Source organism: Equus asinus, chromosome X, assembly GCF_041296235.1.
Source record: "Equus asinus isolate D_3611 breed Donkey chromosome X, EquAss-T2T_v2, whole genome shotgun sequence".
NCBI lineage: Eukaryota > Metazoa > Chordata > Mammalia > Perissodactyla > Equidae > Equus > Equus asinus.
The window spans coordinates 111849643-111871373 of NC_091820.1; the positions used below are offsets into that span (position 1 = coordinate 111849643).

Sequence of the window (21731 nt, forward strand, 5' to 3'; positions counted from 1 at the left end):
AGTTTTGACTTTTCTGAATGTCATATAGTTGGAATCATATAGTATGTAGCCTTTTCAGATTGGCTTCTTTCACTTAGTGGTATGCATTTAAGTTTCCTCCATGTTTTTTCAGGGCTTGATAGTTTATTTCTTTTTAGCATTGAATAATATTCCATTGTCTGGATATACCATAGTTTATTTATCCATTTACCTACCAAAGGATATCTTGGTTGCTTCCAAGTTTTGGCAATTATGAATAAAGCTGCTATAAACATCTGTGCACAAGTTTTTGTGTGGACATAAGTTTTCGCTCCTTTGGGCAAATACCAAGGACCACAACTGCTGGATTGTATGGTAAGAATGTGTTGTGTTTTGTAAGAAATCACCAAACTGTCTTGCAAAACGGCTGTAGTATTTTGCATTCCCACCAGCAATGAATGAGAGTTTGTGCTGCTTCACATTCTCACCAGCATCTGGTGTTGTCAGTGTTCTGGATTTTGGCCATTCTAATCGTTGTGTAGTGTGGTAGGTCATTGTTGTTTTAATTTGCATTTCCCTGATGACATATGATCTGGAGCATCTTTTCAGATGCTGAGCAATATATATATATATATATATATTTTTAAATTATTTTATTGAGGTTATATTTGTTTATAACATTGTGTAAATTTCAGGTGTATATCATTATATTTTGACTTCTGTATAGACTGCATTATGTTTACCACCAACAGTCTAGTTTAAATCCGTCACCATACATATGTGCCCCTTTACCCCTTTTACCCACCCCTCCCTTCCCCTCTGGTAACCACCAATCTGTTCTTATCTATGTGTGTGTTTGTTTATCTTCCAGGTATGAATGAAATCATACGATATTTGTCTTTCACTGACTTACTTTGCTTCGCATAATACCCTCAAGATCCATCTACATTGTCACAAATGGTACTATTTTTCCTTTTTTATGGCTGAGTAGTATTCCATTGTGTGTGTATATACACATACAGACACACACACACCCCACATCTTCTTTAGGATCATGTTATCTCTCCTGCCAAGTAAGTATACCCCTTCTTCTTTATCCATTCATCTGTTGATGGGCACTTGGGTTTCTTCGAAGTCTTGGCTATTGTGAATAATACTGTAGTGAACATAGGGGTGCATATATCTTTTCCAGTTAGTGTTTTCTAAGATTTTATTTTATTTTTCCTTTTTCTCCCCAAAGCCCCTCGGTACATAGCTGTATATTCTTAGTTGTGGGTCCTTCCAGTTGTGGCATGTGGGATGCTGCCTCAGCGTGGCTTGATGAGCAGTGCCATGTCCGCGCCCAGGATTCGAGCCGACGAAACCCTGGGCCGCCTGCAGTGGAGTGCGCAAACTTAACCACTCGGCAGTGGGGCCGGCCCCCATCCAGTTAGTGTTTTCATGTTCTTTGGATAAATACCCAGAAGTGGAATAGCTGGATTGTATGGTATTTCTATTTTTAATTTTTTGAGGAATCTCCATACTATTTTCTATAGTGGTTGCACCAGTTTGCATTCCCACCAGCAGTGTATGAGAATTCACTTTTCTCCATATCCTCTGCAACACTTGTTATTTCTTGTGTTTTTAATAATAGCCATTCTGACAGGTGTGAGGTGATATATCCTTGTAGTTTTGATTTGCATTTCCCTAATAATTAGTGATGTTGAACATCTTTTCATGTGCCCATTGGCTATCTGTATATCTTTGGAAAGATGTTCAAATCCTCTGCCCATTTTTTGATCAGGTTGTTCATTTTTTTGTTGTTGAGTTGTATGAGTTCTTTATGTAATATCTTTTTAATGCAGTCATGAGGGCATCCACTTATGGTTGGGGTTGAGAGTAGGGACTCATTCATTCATCTATCCATCCATTCATTTATTCAACAAATGTTTACTGAGTGTTTTTTATGGACCAGGCACTGTTCTAGGCCCATATGTGAACAAAACAGATACTAGTCTTGAAATTCTCTTTAAATTCTAGTCGGTAGTATGGAGGGGAGAAAACATTAAACAAGTGAACAAAAATAATCAGATGAAATAAGGTACTAACAAGTGTTATAAAGAAAATAAATTGGCGATGTGATAGAGTAGATATGTACCAGATAAGAAAGGCCCCTCTGAGAAGGGGGTATTTGATTTATGTAAATTTCAGAAGGGGAATAGCATTCTAGGCAGGGAAAACAGCTAGTACTAAGGCAATGAGCTGGGACTTGGCATTCTAGGTTGAGGGAATATAAATAAAGCCATGATGGCTCAGATAGTCTTCACAAAAGGCTATGGTGATGGGTTTTGGAGAAGGAGGAGGTGGCGCTGGGAGGACTTCTCAATTTGACTTCCTTTCATCAACATCCCTTCCAAACATATAAGGACTCAGGTAGCTGGCAGGCCTCTTGACTAGACACAGAGGAAACTGAAAGTGAAGCTTTCCATCTCGGACACCCATTCTGATGTTCGAGTTGGCAGAGATGATTGTGGATTCCTTTTTAGGTGGCAGGAAAACATGACTTTGTTTCCCTCCCTCCCTCCCTTTCTCTCTCTCTCTCTCAACCTAGTGAAAGAATTTGACAGACTAATTCTCACTAAAATGTTAGTGACTGTATGTAATCCCTCCTATGGGTATTTGCCTTTTTAAAGAAGAATCCAGGGAAAAGGCAACAAATATAGGAAGGAAGGAATGAAATAACTGAGCCTCTAATGTTGGAATTTCAAACCCTGGGCTAGCTAAGTAAAGGATAAATCTCCTTTAATTCTATTAACATGTCTCATCTACATTTTCCAGCTTCCTGATGTCACATGTCTGCACCTCCATCTAGATTCCTTGATGACATGCCTTCCCTGTCCCAGAGCTGGAGGCAGTTCTGGATGTGTGCACAGCAGCCTCTGGGGACCTTCCACATTTTCCATCTGCTGCTGGAGCCCATTTTCTTGAACCTTAGTTTCCTGCCTGAAGACGGGAACAATTTATACCCCCTTCTCCATGAGCTTGGAAGGCTGACAGAGAAGATTAAGATCATTGCCATCAAGTTTTTATCTGCTATAAGCAAAAACAGGAAACCAAGAAATAAAGGCACAGCTTAGCAATAGCTTCTGAGTGGGTAACATGGGAGAAGTTTTTCTTAAATCCTCTTTCCCATGTACCTTCCCACCCACATGTTCTTAGTCAGATTTATTTTTTGCATATCAGTTTCTGAGGATGACAAGAAACTTGCCCTTTTCTTAACTATGGTTTTCAGAAGCAGATTATCCTGCGCTTAGTCGAGACCTCTTACTGAACCCTTGGAATAAATAATACCCTGGGCTTAGGAAGTGGGTGTTGAATAGAGATTTTATGACTCATAATGGAGTGTCAAAATAGCCACTGCTGATGTATGGGTTCCTTATCAGTTTTGGAAATGACCCTGGGTAGAGCCGCACTTTCCTCTTGTATTGAAATTCCGTGATTGAGGGAAAGTTTTAACAAGAACGTTCAGCATCTCTTGATATTTAAAAGTCCCACATTGAATGGTGGCATTTTTCAAAGGGGACTTGAGTTTAGCCTGGAAAGGCAGCTGTCCTCAGAAGAGGGGACCAGAGCATTTCTCCAGGGTGGGCAGCTCAGGACCTAAGCTGCCAGGATGAATGGAGAAAAAGATTGGCATTTCCCTAGCCTATGTCTTGAGGTTCTTGTTCTCAAAGGAGGATGAGGTCAGGGTTCTACGCTTTCTCCTAGAGTAGAATGAGAGATCTCTCATAATATCCAGCAGTTAGCAACATTTCTAGGGCTCAGACCTTTGCTATTCTCTCTCCCCTGCTGGAGGAAATGAAAGGTATAGTTCTCTCCTTAGGTCTGAGGGCAGCCTCACCTTGAGCTGAGCCCTCTCTTGGGATATTATCTCAACTACCACACTCTCAGCATAGGCCCCATTAGTAAAGTCTTCTCATTAGTGATTGTTTTGTAGTAATGAGGTTCTATGATATGCCCCTTAGATTGTTAGTTCTCCATGTAGATACCATTCAGACAACAAATATATCTACTGTGTTCATGGTACAGTGGGCTACTTGAAAACAATATGAAATATATTTCTATTCCTCATGAGTTCAAGAGCCAGTTGGGGAGATTAAAAAAAACCTAGACAAAGTAGAGAAAAATACAGGTCAGCTTAAAATGGAGTGCTAGATTTTGTGATTCAGACTATAGGGCTTAGCAGGAAAGAGGAGAGAGAAGTAATGTGGGCTGGAAAGACTAGGAAAGTCTTCCTGGAGGATGCAGGGCTTAGAGCATGACTAGAACTTGGTTGGGTGAAGAGACGTGAGTGTACTTGAGGCAGAAGGGCCAGGTAATGTCTGGAGACAGGACTGACTATGCTGTATAAATGTATGGGGGCAGTCAATGATGGTTCAGCAAGATTGATATTTCTGAAGTGGAGTGTTCTTGTTGAAGAGTTGGTGGGACTGGATAGGGCTGGATAGGCACGTGGGGCCAGATAATGTGTGTCTCAGGAGCCAGACAAGATTCGATTTGAACTGTTTTCATTAGGCTCTTTTGTTTGCAAGGGGTAGAGACTCTTTCAAATTATCTTAAGTAAAGGGGTGGGGGATATTGTAAAAGAGCTATAAGGCAGAAAGATTTTAGGGGACTCAAACATCAAGAACCAGAGTGCAGTGGGACTTGATGGGAACTGTATTTGGATCCATGGCAGCTTCAGGGACCTCAGCAGTAGGATTTTGAGACTTTTTCACTCTAGCATTCTACCATTAACATGACTCGGCTCTATTCTGCCTCACTACTGCCTGCTTTAATTTCCCCACTGCTCAGGTTATCTTTTCTATAGTTCCCAGTTTCTGTTTTACTCATCCTTTCTGCTTCCTTATAATTTCGGTTTGTATGGCACATCAAGGCTTCAGCTTTCTACTTTTTCCCTTATAGTTCTGACTCTTCCTCATGGCTTCTCTCTAGGCATCCTTTCAGCTTCAGCTCCTGCTGCTTCTCTCTCTCTCCCCATCCCCCCTCCTTTCTCTCTCTTCTCTTCCCCTCCCCCTCCCTTTCTCTCCCCACCTCTTTTTCTCCTTCCCCCTCCCTTTTTACTTTTCCCCTCCCTCTTCTTTCCCTCCCCCCTCCTCCCCTCCTTCTCCCTCTAGTACTTTTAGGCCAAATTCCTGAGAGAGAATCTGATTGTCCTAGTTCATATTTTTGTACCAAGCTCTGTCTTAGGTCACTGGCCAGAGTGTAGATTGGTAACCCTTGGACCAGGGACCTATCTTTGGTCCTTTCAGCCAGAGCTGGGGGAAAGGAGGTGATATCAGAGAAACTGTATAAGAGATTGGTCATGGAGGAAGTGATAGATCTTGCATATGGATTCTGGCAGTGAGAATGAAGAGGAAAGAATGGATATAAAAGACATTTCAAAGAAAAAATTAAGAATCAGTATCTCACTGGCTACAGGATCTGGTAGAGAGAGGGAAATTAACGATAAATCTCACAATTTCAGGTCTGGGTGACTAGGAGAATGATAAGGTAAGGGACAAGGTAGCTGGGACAATGAGTTAGTTTGGGGGAGATACAATGAGTTCTGTTTTTGCCATGTTGAGTATGAGTCAACAGTGGGCTCTATTGGACATCTCTGTTGTGTCCTTTGCTTGGTGACCTCCTTTCCTCCATAACTTGCACACCCAGTTAGGGAAGAGTACTGAGTGGCTCAGGTGATGTAAGCCAGGGGCTAGAAAGCATGTGGAGAGCTTCTCTGAAAAGGTCTACTTTACTCATTTTCTCCTTCACCTTTAAGTAGCTAATTGACCCTGTGGAGCAATGGTTTTTGCCGGGAGGTCAGTAAGGAAGGTAGATGTGAGGAGGCCTTTTCAGTCCTGTGTGAAACCTTATTCTGTTTTGGTTGTTGGTTTCTAAATCCTCAGAAGAGAGAAAGTGAGTAAAGATGCAAAGAAATGAGGTGAAGAAATGGAGAAACAGCTTTGAGCAAGTTAGAAATAAGCTACATATTCATGGCTATTCCATACTCACTTTAAGAAAAGCAGTTCAGAGGAACATGCCAAGTACACAAGAGAGCACACAAGCATTTGACAGAGACCCAAGTGAAACTAGCTCAAGTGAAAAGAGACTTTATACGAAGGGTACCTGGTTGCTCACAGGTTTGGAGAAAATGCTGACCAACCAGGCCTTGGGAAGGACAGGAACTAGGGCAGCTCAGTGTTGGGCTTAGGGACTAAAACTAGAGGCTCAAAAGCTGTCAGGACTTTCTCTCAGCCTCTTGTCTCTGCTCCTCTCTCTGTGTTGGCTTCATTCTCTTATGCTGAAGACAGTGTTCTCCATATGGTGGTAGATTTGGCTGCTGCTAGCTCTGTGCACACATACTCACAGAGGAAGGGGTTCTTCCTTGCCAGCTCCAGTCCAAAAAAACCTGAGGAAGAGCTCTGATTGATTTGTCATGAGTTGTATGTCTAGCACTAGACAAATCCCTGTGGCCAGGAGTATGGAACTCTATCTGTGGCCAGTTTTTGAGCAAGTGTTCACTTCTCAGACAATTACTATGACCAAGGATATTGAATCATGTAAAAAGAATGGCAGCTACAATTTGGGACACATGCCTAGAGCTGGAGGGAAGGAGGAGTGGCTCATCAAAAGAAGGGAGGGGAGAGACAGTACAGATGGGGACACTTGGGTATCTTTGTGGACCAGGTAGTCACCCCAATTTGTATTTTTCCATTGCAGTTTAGTAACCCAATGATGATGGAACAAAACTATAAGGTAAGAAAGCTCACACAGAAACAGAAGTATTAAGGAAACAATATACATTTTTTCAGTATTGTCAGTTGCCTTCCCTTCCCGATAGTCTGCTCTACCCACCCCCCCACATGCTGTGCTCCAGTCATACTGAAATTTCAATTCCTCAAAAGTGGTGCACTCTTTCTGTTGCTCCCTCAGCTTTACTTCATCTTTCAGGTTCCTTTTGGGTGATACATTTTTTGGGAAAACTTGACTATCTACTCCCACCTCCAAATCTGGGTTAGGTGCTCCTTTTCTGTGATCTCATTGTACCCTGTACTACTTACTGTATTTTGTAATTGCTTTGTTACTAGTATATCTCTTGCACTAGAATGTAAGCTGCATGCAGGTGAGGATTTGTCTTCTTAATCACTACTCCATCTCTAATGCCTAGCGATGTGTCAAACATGTTGTTGATGCTCAGTAAGTCCTTGCTGAATGAAATTATGAAGGAATGGCAGTTTTCAGGCCCAAGTGGCAGAGCCTAGTGCCCTAAAAATATCCCAGAAGAGTCCAGAAGCAACTGAAAAATAGCCTTCCTTCAGATGTCTTTTCTGAAATAAAGAAAAGAAAGAAAGGGAAAAAAGAAAGTGTTCAGGTAAATAGAGTTTAACACAGCATTTCAATAAAGGCAAAGGTACTTTGTACTTAGGAGTTTCTAATTCTTTTAGTTTTGCTTTCACTAAGTAATGAGTTGCTTGTAATTAAAAGTAAGGGTTAAACAAGATATTTTTATTTTCTTTATAAATTAACAAATTAATAATGTATTTTCCTAGTAAAATAATTACATCACTATTAGAAAGTGAACCTGCAGGTGAATTGGGTTATACCCCTTCTTCTCTTAGTTTTCCACATCTTAAGAAAGTTTGTGTGTTGGATCTGAGTTCGCCTAGGCACCAGTTTTTATTTGGTGGCAATTGACTGATGTGTCTAAGATGACAACATATTGAAGTGCGGTCCACAGACCGTCTACATCAGAGGTGAAAAGAAGCTTATTACCATGCCGGTACCAATACCATGTAGGCACTGACTCTGAGGTCTGGGGATGCGGCCCAGCAATCTGTGTGGAGCAGGTGATTCTAAGGCAGGCTCAAGTTTGAGAACCACTGCACTAGGAGGAGTAAAATAGTTGCCACGGGCCAACCATTATTCCCCTTAACTAAATTCAGAGGCAGAATGATCAGATAATAGCCTGATAAAATTTTGGTGGGCTGATAAATGTTTGGTATTTGCGTGCAGGCTGCTACCAATGCCAGAGCACCTGCAGGTTTGGCTTTCTCAGTGGTCTAGGTCACCCCTTAATGAGGTTTGCTCAGTTTTACATAAGTAAGGTATGGCACTGAAGTGCTGAATGGAAATGAGATTATCTGTGTCAAGGGTTGTGTCTAAATGTGCAAATGAATTTGAAAAGAAAAGGTTAGTTCTGCACCTCCCTCCTAAAATGGCCAGGTGAAACCCCTGAATGTTTGGCTGACATCATGCATTCTTTAGAAAGCTAGATGATATGTGTAGACACAGGCATTGTTTTCAGAAAAGCTCTATGGCTAGACCCATTCCAAGCTGAGGAACTATTGTTGAAGAGAAACATAAGGTCATTATTCTAGAAGGTACATTTTGCCAAGAAGCCTCTTCATTCCTTCTTGATTCCTGAATTTCCATTTGTGTGTTCAATTTTTACCTGAAACATTTCAGCCTTAATTTCAAGTCTAGTAAATTGTAGCTGGCATTTTAAATTTAGTTGGGGAAAGATCATGTGACACTTTATGAAGCTCTAATGACACTCTTTGAAGCATTCTGAGGATCTCCCACAATCTTTCAGGATTAAGGACAAGCAGTAGGTAGAAATGGTAGGACATTCTAATAAATGGTAATAATAAAATTGCCCTGTACTGTGCATCTCTGTGAAGCACTATTTCTTAAACTATGTTATATAAGGTGTTCCACCAAATGGAAATAGTGGTTCTGCTAACAAAAAGTGTTCTGTTGTTAAATAAGTTTGTGATGCTGCATGCTATAAAGCCTTTTAGAGATTCGTTATTCATGTTAAGGCTCTGATAAGTCCTACTGTAAAGTCATCTGTTTAACTTTGTGTAATTGTTTTTTCCAAAACTTATTTAGCCTCCTTCAGTTGATCAGCTTCTTCAAATGGAAACAAAATGTGCCAGAGGATCAGCTAACCCAGACAGGTTTATTGAGCTCAATGTTGCTTTGTTCCAGACACACAAATCAGGAGATAGTGGCTGACCTGGGCAGGTCCCCCTCTTAGAAGGTTTATGAGCCTGGATGCTCATACAGAATCTTCCTTAGCCGTTGGGCCAACTTGAAGGATATCACATTACCCTCAGACACGGCCTTGACTTCCAACTTTTGAAGAACTTAAAAAAAAAATTCATTATGTTATATAATCTTATCAGGATATTTTTGAGGAAGGTCTTATCATTCTATTTTTAGAGGCCCCAAAATGTTATATACGTGCCCAAGGATGGTAGATATGAAGGCTACCTTATAGGGAGTTAAAGTTTCTAGAATTATACTTTTACCTCAACACAATACTGCTTCCTTGACATGTATCTATGTCTATCTAGTTAGATATGTGGAATCCTATCCATTCCATCACGCTCTTTAAACTGCTCTGGCAGAGCCCTAGGGGTTCTGAGAAGCTCCTTTAGGGGCCCTTAAGGGGGCAGGATGAACAGGGAGCCAAGAGAGGTTAGTGGAGGACCCTCTATTTTAAATCACAGACGCTTTGCCTTTTTTGCTTAACATAGTAGATTTGGGGAGAAGATTTCTTTGAAGGAAAATGTTCCTAAGAAAATTTTCAAACCAACTGAAAGATCAATTTTCTAGTTTCTGGAGAGAGTAAAGCAGGTACTTTCTCCAGATGAATAGACCTTTACATGGGCACAGCTCCACAGAATATGGATATAAATTTAAGCAAGTTTTAAGGCCTTTTATGGTCCCTCAAGAGACCTGGTGGAGAAGAAAGTGGGGGATCCCTAGGCAAAGAGGGGTGTTAAGGGTTATGGTTTCTCACCACTCCAGGCAGGGTTTAGGGCAGTGTAATAAAGGAGAAGGAGCTGGATCCTTCTTCTCTGGCTAGAAGGTAGACAGCACTTATCATCAGTAGGTCCTAGCAAGTTCAGCAATGACAGTACTGATCTGGTTTGTGGCCTATTGCCTTAGCTGGTCCTAGAGAAACTTCAGCTCCTGCCCGATATCTCTAACTGACAGTATGGAGCCAGAGAGGCGTGGCCTGGGAGTACCCAACAGCAGCCACCTGGAGGCCTGATCATATGGAGGGTTGACCTGGTGTTTTAGGGCCCCGGCACCCCATGCAAAATTAATTAACTAGTCATTTTTAAAAGACAGATAGCTAAAATCTGACTAGACACTTTCATTTTACAAGTGGCGTTGGTATCTGTGAGGGTCTGTGAAAACCTTAAGAGCAAAAACTGAGGTTTTCCAGAGAGAAAGGAATTTCAGCCTCAAGACTAATATAGAAATTCTGCCTGAGTTTCCAGTCTGCTGGCCTGCCCTATAGATTTTGGACTTGCCAGCCTCCACAGTCTTGTGAGCCAATTCCTTAAAATAAATCTCTTAATATACATATACATGTATCCTGTTGGTTCTGTTTCTTTAGAGAACCCTTACTGATACAGTATCTAAATTCAATCTGCCCTCATGCAGTCAGTTTGTATCAACCAGCTTTTATGTCTGAGGCCTACAGGCTTTCTCTACTCTAGGGAACAGTCTGGTGATGAGAGAAAGTTTCCTTATGACATGAGTTTTGTTTGGAAAGGCCTACATTCCCCTTACAGGGGATTTTCCCGGGGACCTCTACCAAACACCATTTCACTTTCACATTCTTATATTGGAGAGACAAAACAATGGTGTTTGTTGGATAGAGTTTTCCTAGCCCAATTCAGGAGAAAATGTCCCAGAATTCCCAGAGGGTTATCTAATACTTCTCTGGGGACTGACAGGGCAACTTGCTCTACCTGCAGATCTGCACACTGCTTTTTACTATGTTTCAAAATACTGTCACAGACACTATCTCGAACCTTTGACATAGGTGTGGCAGAGGCTGCTATTTGCTTTCTAATACCGGTTTCCCCTTTCTTTGCTAGTATAAAAACTTTCAATAGTTTGCTGAGTTAATTGCTACCCAACAAAAAGACTGCTAGTCCTCCTTGGAGCTAGGTGAGGCCTAGCATGTTCTGGCACTGAAGCACTCTGGTTAGGCACATGGGTGCTGTGACTCAGGCTGTGTAAGGTTCAGATATCTGCTTCATCTCTTACTAGCTGTTAATTTACTTCTCTGTGCCTCAGTTTCTGCATCTGTAAAATGATGTGATAATAGTACCTACTGTATTGAGTTTCTATGATAAATAAATGAGTTTATGTTTGTAAAGCCTTTAAAAAGTGCTTAGCACATAGTAAACCCTCTAGAAATACTAGCTATTATTTATATTGTTATTTTGGCCAACAAGATGTAGGTGTAAGTGCTGTGTGAGATATCTAGGAGGGTATTAAAGGGAGGGGCAAGCCCTTCTGCTCCTTCCTACTTCCTCAGAGGTGAACTGTGGTTGGAGCTTGAATAGCCGTCTTGAAACAGGAGGCAATAAGCTAAGGATGGTAGAATAGCGGGATAGAGCCTGGGCCCTGATGGCCGTAGAGGTGCCACAACAGTCCTTGACTGCATATCTCCAGACTTCTCTTCATGAGAGAGAAATAAACTTCTGTCTCATTTAAGACATAATGTTGTTGTTAGTTTTTGTTGTTATATACAGCCAAACTTAATCTTAACTGATTCAATAAGTATGACAGGAGGTACTACCCCCTTTTTACAGATGAGAAACTAAATAATTAAAGATTAAATAATTAAGGGTTATTTGATCTCTCAACTGTAACCCAGTGAGATTACCCAGTAAGAGTCAGAGTGTTGGATTGAGGGGAAAGCAGTGATTAAACAACCCTTATATAGTCCAGCTTGTGATGCGGTATGAGGGAAATTTGCCAGGCCTACATTTGCAGAGAGGTATCTATCCCTTTTTATCCCAGTGCTGTCCTCACCTTCTTCCCCCAACACAAGCAGAGCTCCATGGTCATTAACTGCCTCTTCCCTCTGTGTGGAAGTCATGAGAAGACTGGCGCCATGTTGATAATTGTATTTAAGAGGCAGTCGGGGCTCTTTGTATTCCAGGGAAGAGTTCTTTGCTAGACTTGTTGAGGTATTATTTCTATTTCCATCTTTCTTCCTGGAATCTTTCTTTTGCATTTTGCACTGCACGTTGAATCCATTTGACACTGTCAGGTCCAAGCCAAAACCCATCTCCTTCAGACAGCCCTCTCCAATTATTCTAGGTCCTTTTTAACAACTTGTTCTGTAATTTTAGCAGGGAGGTCCAGCTTCTTGCTGCTCCCTGATGAAAGGAAACACGAGCTTTCATTATCTGGAAAGGTTTGAAAGCAGTGCTCATGAAGCAATGAAGAAAGCACGGGGCCTCTCTTATGTAGCCAAATTAGGTGAATGAACATGGTGATCAGTGGAGTGACATGTCACAGATGATCTCCCATCTTATCTGCCCCTCTTGAACTCCCACAGTTCTTATTTATGTTATCCAGATGTCAACTCAAGATTTGGGTTGACGGAGAAGTTTTATATTGCTGTGTTAACTGAGAACAATTTGGCTTTCCACCCTTTATTGCCTAGGGCCTTCCTTTCCATATCTAAAACATCTTTTATGTATAGTAGTCCATCTTTTCCAGAGTCCCTTGCTTTAGCAGCACAAATGAACTGGCAGAGGCCATGAAATGTATTTTTCTTCTCCTTTCCCACCAGTCCCTGTGAGGGGAAGGGAACATATCCCCGCTGGTATGAAGTATACCTCCTCCTTTAGAATGCAGAAGTGGAAAAATTGGTTTGGGGTTCAAAAGAAACTTTAAAAATAGTGTTACGCTAATAATGCTTGCTATTTATTATTTACTCTGGAAAACACTATGTCAAATATTTTATGTACATTATTTCATATCATCCTCGGAACACTATGGGTAGGTATTAGTACTGTACCTATTTTGCAGATAAGGAAAGAGGCTCAGGAAGGTTAAGTAACTTGTCCAAAGTCACATCGCTGGTCTTTGAACTCACATCAGTCTGACTTCAAATTCTATGAATTCAACCATATGTTGTACTGCCTCTCTTATCAGTATCCTTACTTAATCTGTATGATTTAATTAATTATTTGGCAGTGTAATATGGTGGAAATAATGGCTCTGGCATCAGACCTGAGTTTGAATCTGAATGCATTCTCTTGCTAGTGGTTTGACCTTGGGCATACCTACATCATTTAAATGAGTGAATGAATGAATAAACAACATATCTTGCAGGAATGTGGTGAGGATTAGATGTGAACATGCCCAGAAAATACTAGATGAAAGTTTTCTCCATCTGTTCTTTCCTCTCTCATGTGATTAGCTTGTATTTTTCCAAAGAGACTCCAAATACCTTAGGGACAGGGGCTGTGTCTTTGATTTCTTGTATAGCCTCAGGATCATATGCAGTGCTAGGCACATTACAGGAAGGCAATTAATACTTTTTGTATTTAATACTTTTTTAAAGGAAGTCTTTTGTATTAAAATGTGACACCTGTAAAATATTTTAAGAGGTTTTTCTCCATTTTAGAAGCAAATAATTACTTTTGGGAAAGTACTATCTTGTACTTTCCCCAGAAGTACAATTACTGGGAAAGTACTATCTTGGTCCTCTTCCTTTGCAATATGTGACAATGGTATAAGCTTGTTTCTAAGTGCTTTAGCAATTTTTTTTTGTAACTTGTAATGTGGGAGATGAGTAATTATTGTTGAAAGCATCTCCATTTAACTTACAGTTCCCATGTTCTCTCCAAAAATGATAATTAGTTTTTGATTTGAGAATAATTTTGGAAGTCCTTGGCTGGTCTGTTTTCTTTATGGCCATCTTTAGGGCATTAAAAACAGTTAGTTCACTCAGATGACTAGTCAAGTTAAAAAAAAAAGTAGTCAAATTGTCTGCTTGACTACGTTAATTGACAAGATTTTAAAATCAAAGTTACTGAGGGCATACATTTAGATATTTTAGCATCGTGTGTTTAAACCACTATTTGAGACCTTTAAAAACAGGTTGAGAGACATGGAGGATAGATTTAAAAGGTCCAGCATATGTCTAAAATGAGTTCCAAAAGGAGGAACTAGAGAGAATGGTGGGGGGAGAGGCAATTTCTAAAGAGATAATGATTGAGAATTTTCCAGAATTGATGAATGATATGAATCTTTAGATTCAGGAAGCATGAATCCTGAGTAGAATGAATAAAAATAAATCTGCTTTCTAGATACACCATGGTGACATTGCAGAGCACCAAAGTCAGAGGAAAGCTCTTAAGATTAACTCGTGCAAGATTATAGAGCTAGTAAGTGGTGAAACCAATATTCAAACCCAGTGTTTTTAATTACTGCTACCAGATCATCTACTTACAGGCTTTCATTTACTGATGAGGTAATTGAAGCCAAGAGATGACAGAGATTTGCTTTAGGAGTTGAATGGTAGCAGGTCTTGAAGTTATGCTGACCCCTTTACCTTAGAAGTAGGAGAATCCTTGGTGTGAGTGCTAAGAGGAGACATACTGCTCCTTGGAAGCAATAAATCATGAATTTCAGACTGTCGTTTCCAGGATAATCAACAAACACTACAGAACATAGTTAACAAGAACATCTGGCAGTTATGTAGTACTGACCATGTGACAGACATTGTTCTAAGTTTTTAACATACAAAACCCATTTACTTCTTATACCAACTCGATGAATTAGGTACTGGTTTTATCACAGTTTTTCAGATGAGGAAACTAAGGCTCACAGAGAGGGCAAGTGCTCTGCCAAAGTCACAAAGCTAGTAAGTGCAAGGGCTGGGATTTACGTCCTAGATAGGCTGGTTGCAGAGACCTTCAACTCTATACTGTACTACCCCTGGATCAAACAAAATAAATCCTGTGAAGTCAGGAACTGTGTCTCTCTTGTTCACTGCTGTATCCCTAGCACTCAGTACAACGCCTAACACATAACAGATGCTCAATAAATACTCATTACATCAATGAAGGAATAAATAGGTGAATAAACTTGGTTTGCAATGCATATCCAGTGTAGCTGTATGGACTGAACTGTCCCATTACCAGCTAGCTACTTAGTAATAGTGAAATTTCTTGAAAATAGGACCAGTTTGTTTCTTGTGATGCCAAGCACCTTGGCAATTAGAATTATGCCCTAACACCCTTTGCTCACAACATCAGCTTTGCCCTGCAGTTTTGGTAATCTGCTCAAGTGGATCTCGTGGTTTTGAGTCACAGCTCTAAATTGTAGCTGAACCCTAGATGCCACCTGCTGACTGTCGGGCCCAGAGGCAACAGGACCCTGCGTGGAGAGAGTCCCAATTATGACAAAAAAAATATGGATCTGTAACACAAAGGCAACAAGAGGCAGCTGGAACCTCTCCATTTCCTGCATGTTCTCTGGGGAACTGCCTGATCATGTAATCACAGCATACAGATTCTTAGCAGAATGAATTAATCAACATTCTTATAACATAAAAGCATCTGAGAAGCAATGGGAAGCCATCTGTCTCTTAGCTCTGAGACAAAATTCAGGGCTAGTATTATGCCTCTTGTATGTTACAGCTCCATTTTACTCTTAATTCAAACCAGATTCCTATTAAAACAGACTCCTACAAAGCCTAACAACCTAAGTGGGCAATCACTTAAAAATGCAATGTCTCTGCCTTCACTCTGGGCCTCTTATGTGGCATTATACAATTTTTAAAGCTTTAAGAGAATAAATTTTCACTTAAAAGATGGCAGAGGCCTCCTTATCTGTCCCATGCCTCACAATACATAGCTCCATCCACAATTTAATCATTGGAATTCTCAGGTTGATAATGCAATTTGATATAACTAATGTATAGTTCACTGTTTAATACGATTTCGCCTACTCAGGACCTCTGGTTTGAGCACCTTGCTTGAAGTAATGGGTTTCTGCAGTAACGTAATTAATAAAAGACTAATTTAATAATGTGACCAGCTTTGTTAATTTCTTCCCATACTGGACAAACCAGTTGTTTTTTAGAATTGTTTGCCTCAACCAGTTTTGGCATTCTGTATTGAGTTATGTCTTCAATAAAACTTGTTTACAAGTTGGTCAAACCAGTGAAAACAGTTGAATGGCTATAAGGCCTGACTCTGTGCAAACATTGGCATTCTGTTGTCTTCTCCTGTTCAGAAATAGAAGGATTTGACCATTGAATTATGATGAAAAAGATAATGAAAGTATAAATCGTTAACAGAAATGTTGTCAACACATATCATTTCCCTCACTAAAATGTGACTGTTTGTCAAGGGTGAGTTACCTAAGAAATCAATGATGTGAGAGGCAAGTTGGTAATAATACACTTATCTTTTTCTAAACTAGAAGTCTTGAACTAGACTTGGGCATGATTAGTAAATGCTCCTTCTGCTCTGAATAAATCCTGTAATTTGCAATCTATCATCATGTATTTCCTAAGAGAAGACCTAGTGATCTTTTCACTTCGTGAAACATTCTCATTCATAATTGTCATTAAGTCAATAGAGCTAGATCTATTCTCTTTTCTCTGGCTTTCTCTTAGTAAAACATGATTATTCTGCTTTCTTAAGTATATAACTAAAAATGGATAAATCAAAGAGATAGAAGAATTATCTTTGATTGAAGGAGGTGGAGGTGCAATAAATACATGTCTAGACACCCTGTTTTTAACTTCCATCTCTGCATCATTAACAAATTCATTAATGAGGGCCCTGTTCACATATCTATTATCAACTCTAATCATTTGTGTGTTTGAATCAAGGTCTCCTGCCTTCATTAGTGTCATTAATGCCTGTCAGCAAATGATAATGTGGGAGAATCTCACAAATTTATATGCATTCTCAGAGTGAAGGCCCAAACTCAGTCAGTATTCTTGCATGACAGCAGCTATAACAAATGGCCATCCTTCCCAGGAGAAGTGTAAACAGGTTGCTAATTAATGCATTTACCATTAGCCTTTGTTTAGTCTTCAGTCATAGCATATTCGTTCATTATGTTGGGACACCAAGTACAATGTTGTTATGGAAATGAGGTATTTGTACAGTCTCCTTAGATCCGCATGACAGATTGAGTTATCTACCTGTTTTTCTCTCAGCACTTTCCCAGATATCAGAGAGTATACGAATGACCTTGGAGAAGGTCCTACTTTATTACCAGCCTTCTGATGAAAATTGCATAATGGGTTGGCAGTTTACTTAAATACATGCAGTGAAGATCAGCCCTTAGTTGTGTATGGGGGGGATACAGTTGGGAGTATTAAGGAGGAAAGGAGAAAATAAATTATTTTGGGAGATGTGATATAATGACAGGGAATTTAAATCAAAATTAGAAGTGGAGTGGTACAATGAGAGGTTCGTTGCTGCTGAAAGACTGAAATATAAACTTTGATGGTCAATCTCCTTTCTTCATATCCACAGAATGGTCAACAGTTCTTGAAGAAAGATATAGTGAGGACAAACTTTACTTTCTTTCAGCTGGAAATTCTAAATTCCCTAAATCCTTTGATAAAAGCTTCAGATAAAGAATGGGAGCATCGAGGAAGCCTAATCATGCCTTATTTGTTGAACATATATGTTATGTTATATGTTGACCGTAAATAGCAGCTCTTACCATAGCTCCTCCGTTCATTTACTTAACATTTATTGAGCAACGTTTGGGGCCAGGTGCTGTGCTATAAGTTTGGGATACAGAGATGAAAAAAATACAGCCTTCCCTTTAGGAAACTCAGGAGACAAACTGACAATACAGTATGTTTATCATAAAGAACATAAGTGCTATGATGATTTTGTGTCCAGGATGCTATGGGAATGTAAAGGAAGTGTTCTTCATGGAAAGCTTAGGGAAGTTTCACAGAAGAGGTAACATTTGAGCTGAGTCTTAAAGGATAAGAGGAATTTTTTTTTAAAGATTTTATTTTTTTCCTTTTTCTCCCCAAAGCCCCCTGGTACATAGTTGTATGCTCTTCTTTGTGGGTCCTTCTAGTAGTGGCATGTGGGACGTTGCCTCAGCGTGGCTTGATGAGCAGTGCCATGTCCGCGCCCAGGATTCGAACCAACGAAACACTGGGCCGCCTGCAGCAGAGTGCGCGAACTTAACCACTCGGCCACGGGGCCAGCCCCTAGGATAAGAGGGAATTTTTAAAAGAGGAAAGGAGGAGATATATATGTCAGGCAGAAGGAATAGGACTTGCAAAGATAAAAAGACATTAAACAATGTGCTGTGTTGATAGCATAGTAAGAAATTCAAGGTGACTGGAGTATTATCTGCATAGGGGACAGGCTATCAGGAGGAGTGATGCAATACGTTAAGTTGTACAAGATGTAGATGAAGGACAGATGGAGTAGAGTCTTATATGTTGTGCTAAGAGGTTTTGGACTTTATCATTCAGGGAATAAAGAGTTGATGGAGGCATGGCATAGCCAGGTTGATTTTTTTAGAGAGTACCTTGGTGGCAGTGTGGAGGATGGACTGGAGTTGGGGAGAGGTTGGAGGCAAGGACAGTGGTCAGGAGCTTGATGAAGTAGTCTAAGCAAGTGATAAGGAGGGTCTGAACTAAAACAGGAATATTAAAGAGGGAAGGGAGGGTTTGAATTTAAGGGATATTTGAGAAATCCAATTAGCAGGACTGGTGACTAAGTAAATGTGGGGAAAGTGAGAATTAAGAATCAAGATGTCCTCATGGTTACCTTACTTTTAGAGATACTTGAGAGCTATGTTACTATGGTATATAGTTATCAATGTGCAGATGGAGAAACTGAGGCATGGAGATTACATAATTTGTCGAAGTCAAGTCAGGATTAATAACTCAGGACTTTAGGGCCCTTAATAGACCTACTTCGTTCCCAGAATAGCTGCCTTCTCAAGGGTTATGAGAGAAACTTCTTTCGCTTTAGGTTTTAGACCTAAACCTCAACTTATAAGTGTGAAATACTTATTTTATTTGGTCTTTTCTGGTATTCTTTTCATTTGGGAATAGGGCAGTTTTTTCATGGGTTTTCTATTTAAGCCACATCTGCATGATGACCAAACATACAATTAAATAGTGATAGATTCAGCCAATGAAGTGGAAAGAGTACTAGATTGGGAGTCACGAGACATAAAGTCTAATGATAGTTCTTTCACTAAATAGCTGCTTAAGGTTAGGCAGGATGCTTAACCAATCCGGGCCTCAATATTCTCACCTCTAATGTAATAGTCAGTCCTTACTATCTGATTTATTTCTGTGTCTATGATTCATTCTGTGATCTGTGTAATGCTAAATAACTTGCTAGACAAATATTTATCCACCGAGTCATCCATCCACGAAAACAACTCTGTTGTTTTACTGAAATGACCCAAATGTCCAATGATTTGGCTGTTGGCAGTTCAGATTTGAGGCATTCCATCACTCTGATATAGTAGCTCCCTCCCCACGTTTCCCTTTTTAATCCTAATTTTTATCCTCATATTCAACCTGCTGCCTTTTTGGTATTGACTAACTATTAAACATTTGAAGGTTGTTAAGAAACCTGTGGATTGGTCTAAATCCCTGTGCTCCCTCAAATCAGCTGCTCCAGCCAGTAGAAGGGTAAAAGGAACCTGAAATCGTATGAGCTATCTACTGGCTACTTGTAGGCAAAGACTTGATGCTATTTTTCTAGTTCAAGACAACTTTATTTCTGTCATATCAGAGACAAAATGGTGCTAAACACTTGAAGCTGGGTACCTGAGGGTTACTGTAGATATTCAATAAGAACATGATTACCTTTCGACCTTGTTCCCAGCACAGACATAGATGAAACTTGTCAATTTGCTGTTTTCTTGTTTAACTTGAGGGGTGACTCAGGAGTCTCAAGGATTTATGAGCTTCTTTTGCAGAAGAAAGAGAATGCCTTTGGTGAGGTTGTGATCACTGGATCGCCGGCCCCCAGCTGCTGTTGGTGCTCAGAAGTCAGATTGCTAAGGGACTTATCGGCAGTGACTCCTTTGTTTCCCTGAAGCTCCTGCTGCCAAGCCCCTTAGCTCTATAAAACTCCCTGTTTTCTTCTCTTGTGAAGTGAACCCATGCTCCCACCTTCTTGTTTTGGCCAATTCAAATAAACCTTTTTCCATCTCCAAGCACTGATGTCTCAGTGTTTGACTTACTGCTCATTGGGCACACGAATTTGAGATTAAGAGATGCGGTATCAACCCTACTTACCAAGGTGCTTTTATGAAAACTGCTTCATTCTTTTGGTCTTGCTTTATCTATCTGTAGAAAAAAAGATAGTGATACATGTTGTTCTTTATTACCCTGATAAGGTTATATTGTTGAAAAAGATCATATGGATGCAGGAATTTGGGAAGAAAGAGTCTAAAACAGGATGGTAAATGGGTTTCAATTCATGTGCCCCTGGTTGTCTGAGCTCAGTTGGAAAAACTAACTGCTATGGGTATAGGGTTGGAAATAGCTGAGCACAGCTCCTGTGACAACAGTAAAACAGATAAGTTATTGGAAGTGAGTGAGTAAGCCTCAGAGGGTCTTTGAGCTAAAAGGGAAAGGGTGCTTAGCTTGGTCCCTTTTATCTGCTCCTTCACAAATTGCAGTTCAGTTCAGTGACCACATAGTGTTTTGCCCTCAGAGTCAAGGTACTGTGTGAAAAAGCTAGTTTTGACTGCATGACTTCCTCTAGTCAATTGGAAATACTCTAAACAGGGCTTTTAGATCAATGATTTTGGTATGGTAGTGAAAAAATGTCGGTTAAAATGGCTGACTCTGATAACTAGATGGTCATTAAAATGAACTACAGTTGGGGGTGGGGCACGGGGTCCAGTCTACAAGGAACCAGTTAGAGCACCTTTTCCCCTTTGGCTCAGAGTAAGACCGAGCAGGAAAGGCTTTAGGGGTTTTCTGACCCTACAGTGTCCCCACGAGAGAGAGGCAAAATATAGACAGTGGCTTAGGAAGGAGAAATCCAAAAGGGTTTGCATGTAAAAAAGTATAGCTCTTTGACCCCCGGGGCATAAAAGTTGAATGCATAGTGCCTGTGAGTTCTGAGGATCAGCTATACAGAAAAGCATACTTTCAAGACAATAAGGAAAGAAAGTTTTTCTTTTAAAAAAACTTTTATTGAAATATAATATACATACAGAGGAGTGTACATATTATAAGTATACAGCTTGATAAAATTTCACAAACTGAAAAGTAGTCATAAGAATTATGTTTTAGATTCATAGAGTGCTATTTGGGGGCCATGCTGGGTCAGATGACTTCATTCATCCTAACATATCTCCCACTGTGGAGCTCTGTGACTGGCTTTTGAGTGTTAAGGTGTTGGTATAGTTAAAACTAAAATAGAATTTGGTGTCAGGAGACCAGTGTTCATATTCTGGGTCCACTGCAATGTTGCTGTGTGACCTTGGGCAAATCTTTTCACTTCTTAGAGTCTTAATTTCTTTATCTATAAAATGCATTCAATGACAATTCATATATTATCTAGAGGCTCAAATGCAGTTACAGTTGTGAAAGCATCTTTCAAAATTAAAAGTTCCATTTTCCCAGTACTTAGCACAGTACCTGCCACATAGTAAGTTTTTGAATGAGAAGCACATAATAAGTCAAAAATTTTTGCCTAACAGAATGAAAGGTAATTTGACCTAATACACACCCAAGACTGCCTTTAAGACAATTTCTCCCATGAACATTAAGGTCAATTCAATCACTGTGGATCTTTCAGCTTTAGATTCCTCTTTGCTTAAAGGGAAGGAAATTTGTCCAATGGGAATGCGAATGAAAACACAAGGTAGGATCATAGAATCCCACGGTGTCATGGTAGGACTGTAATCTGAGATGGTCAGACATATTTTTCATTTTACCT

General features: G+C 40.1%; 1 long non-coding RNA gene across 2 annotated transcripts in view; it reads left to right on the top strand.

The window, feature by feature from the left end:
* The first annotated feature begins 836 nt into the window (after positions 1-836).
* The window catches only part of LOC106824854 (uncharacterized), a 219234-nt gene continuing 198339 nt past the window's right edge, over positions 837-21731 (top strand). The window contains exon 1 of one of the 2 annotated variants that reach the window (XR_011499897.1): positions 837-1031. This is a non-coding gene — a long non-coding RNA (uncharacterized lncRNA). Of the gene's footprint in view, positions 1032-6441; positions 6736-21731 lie in introns of those variants that run through there. The other variant, XR_011499898.1, reaches the window with a different exon arrangement.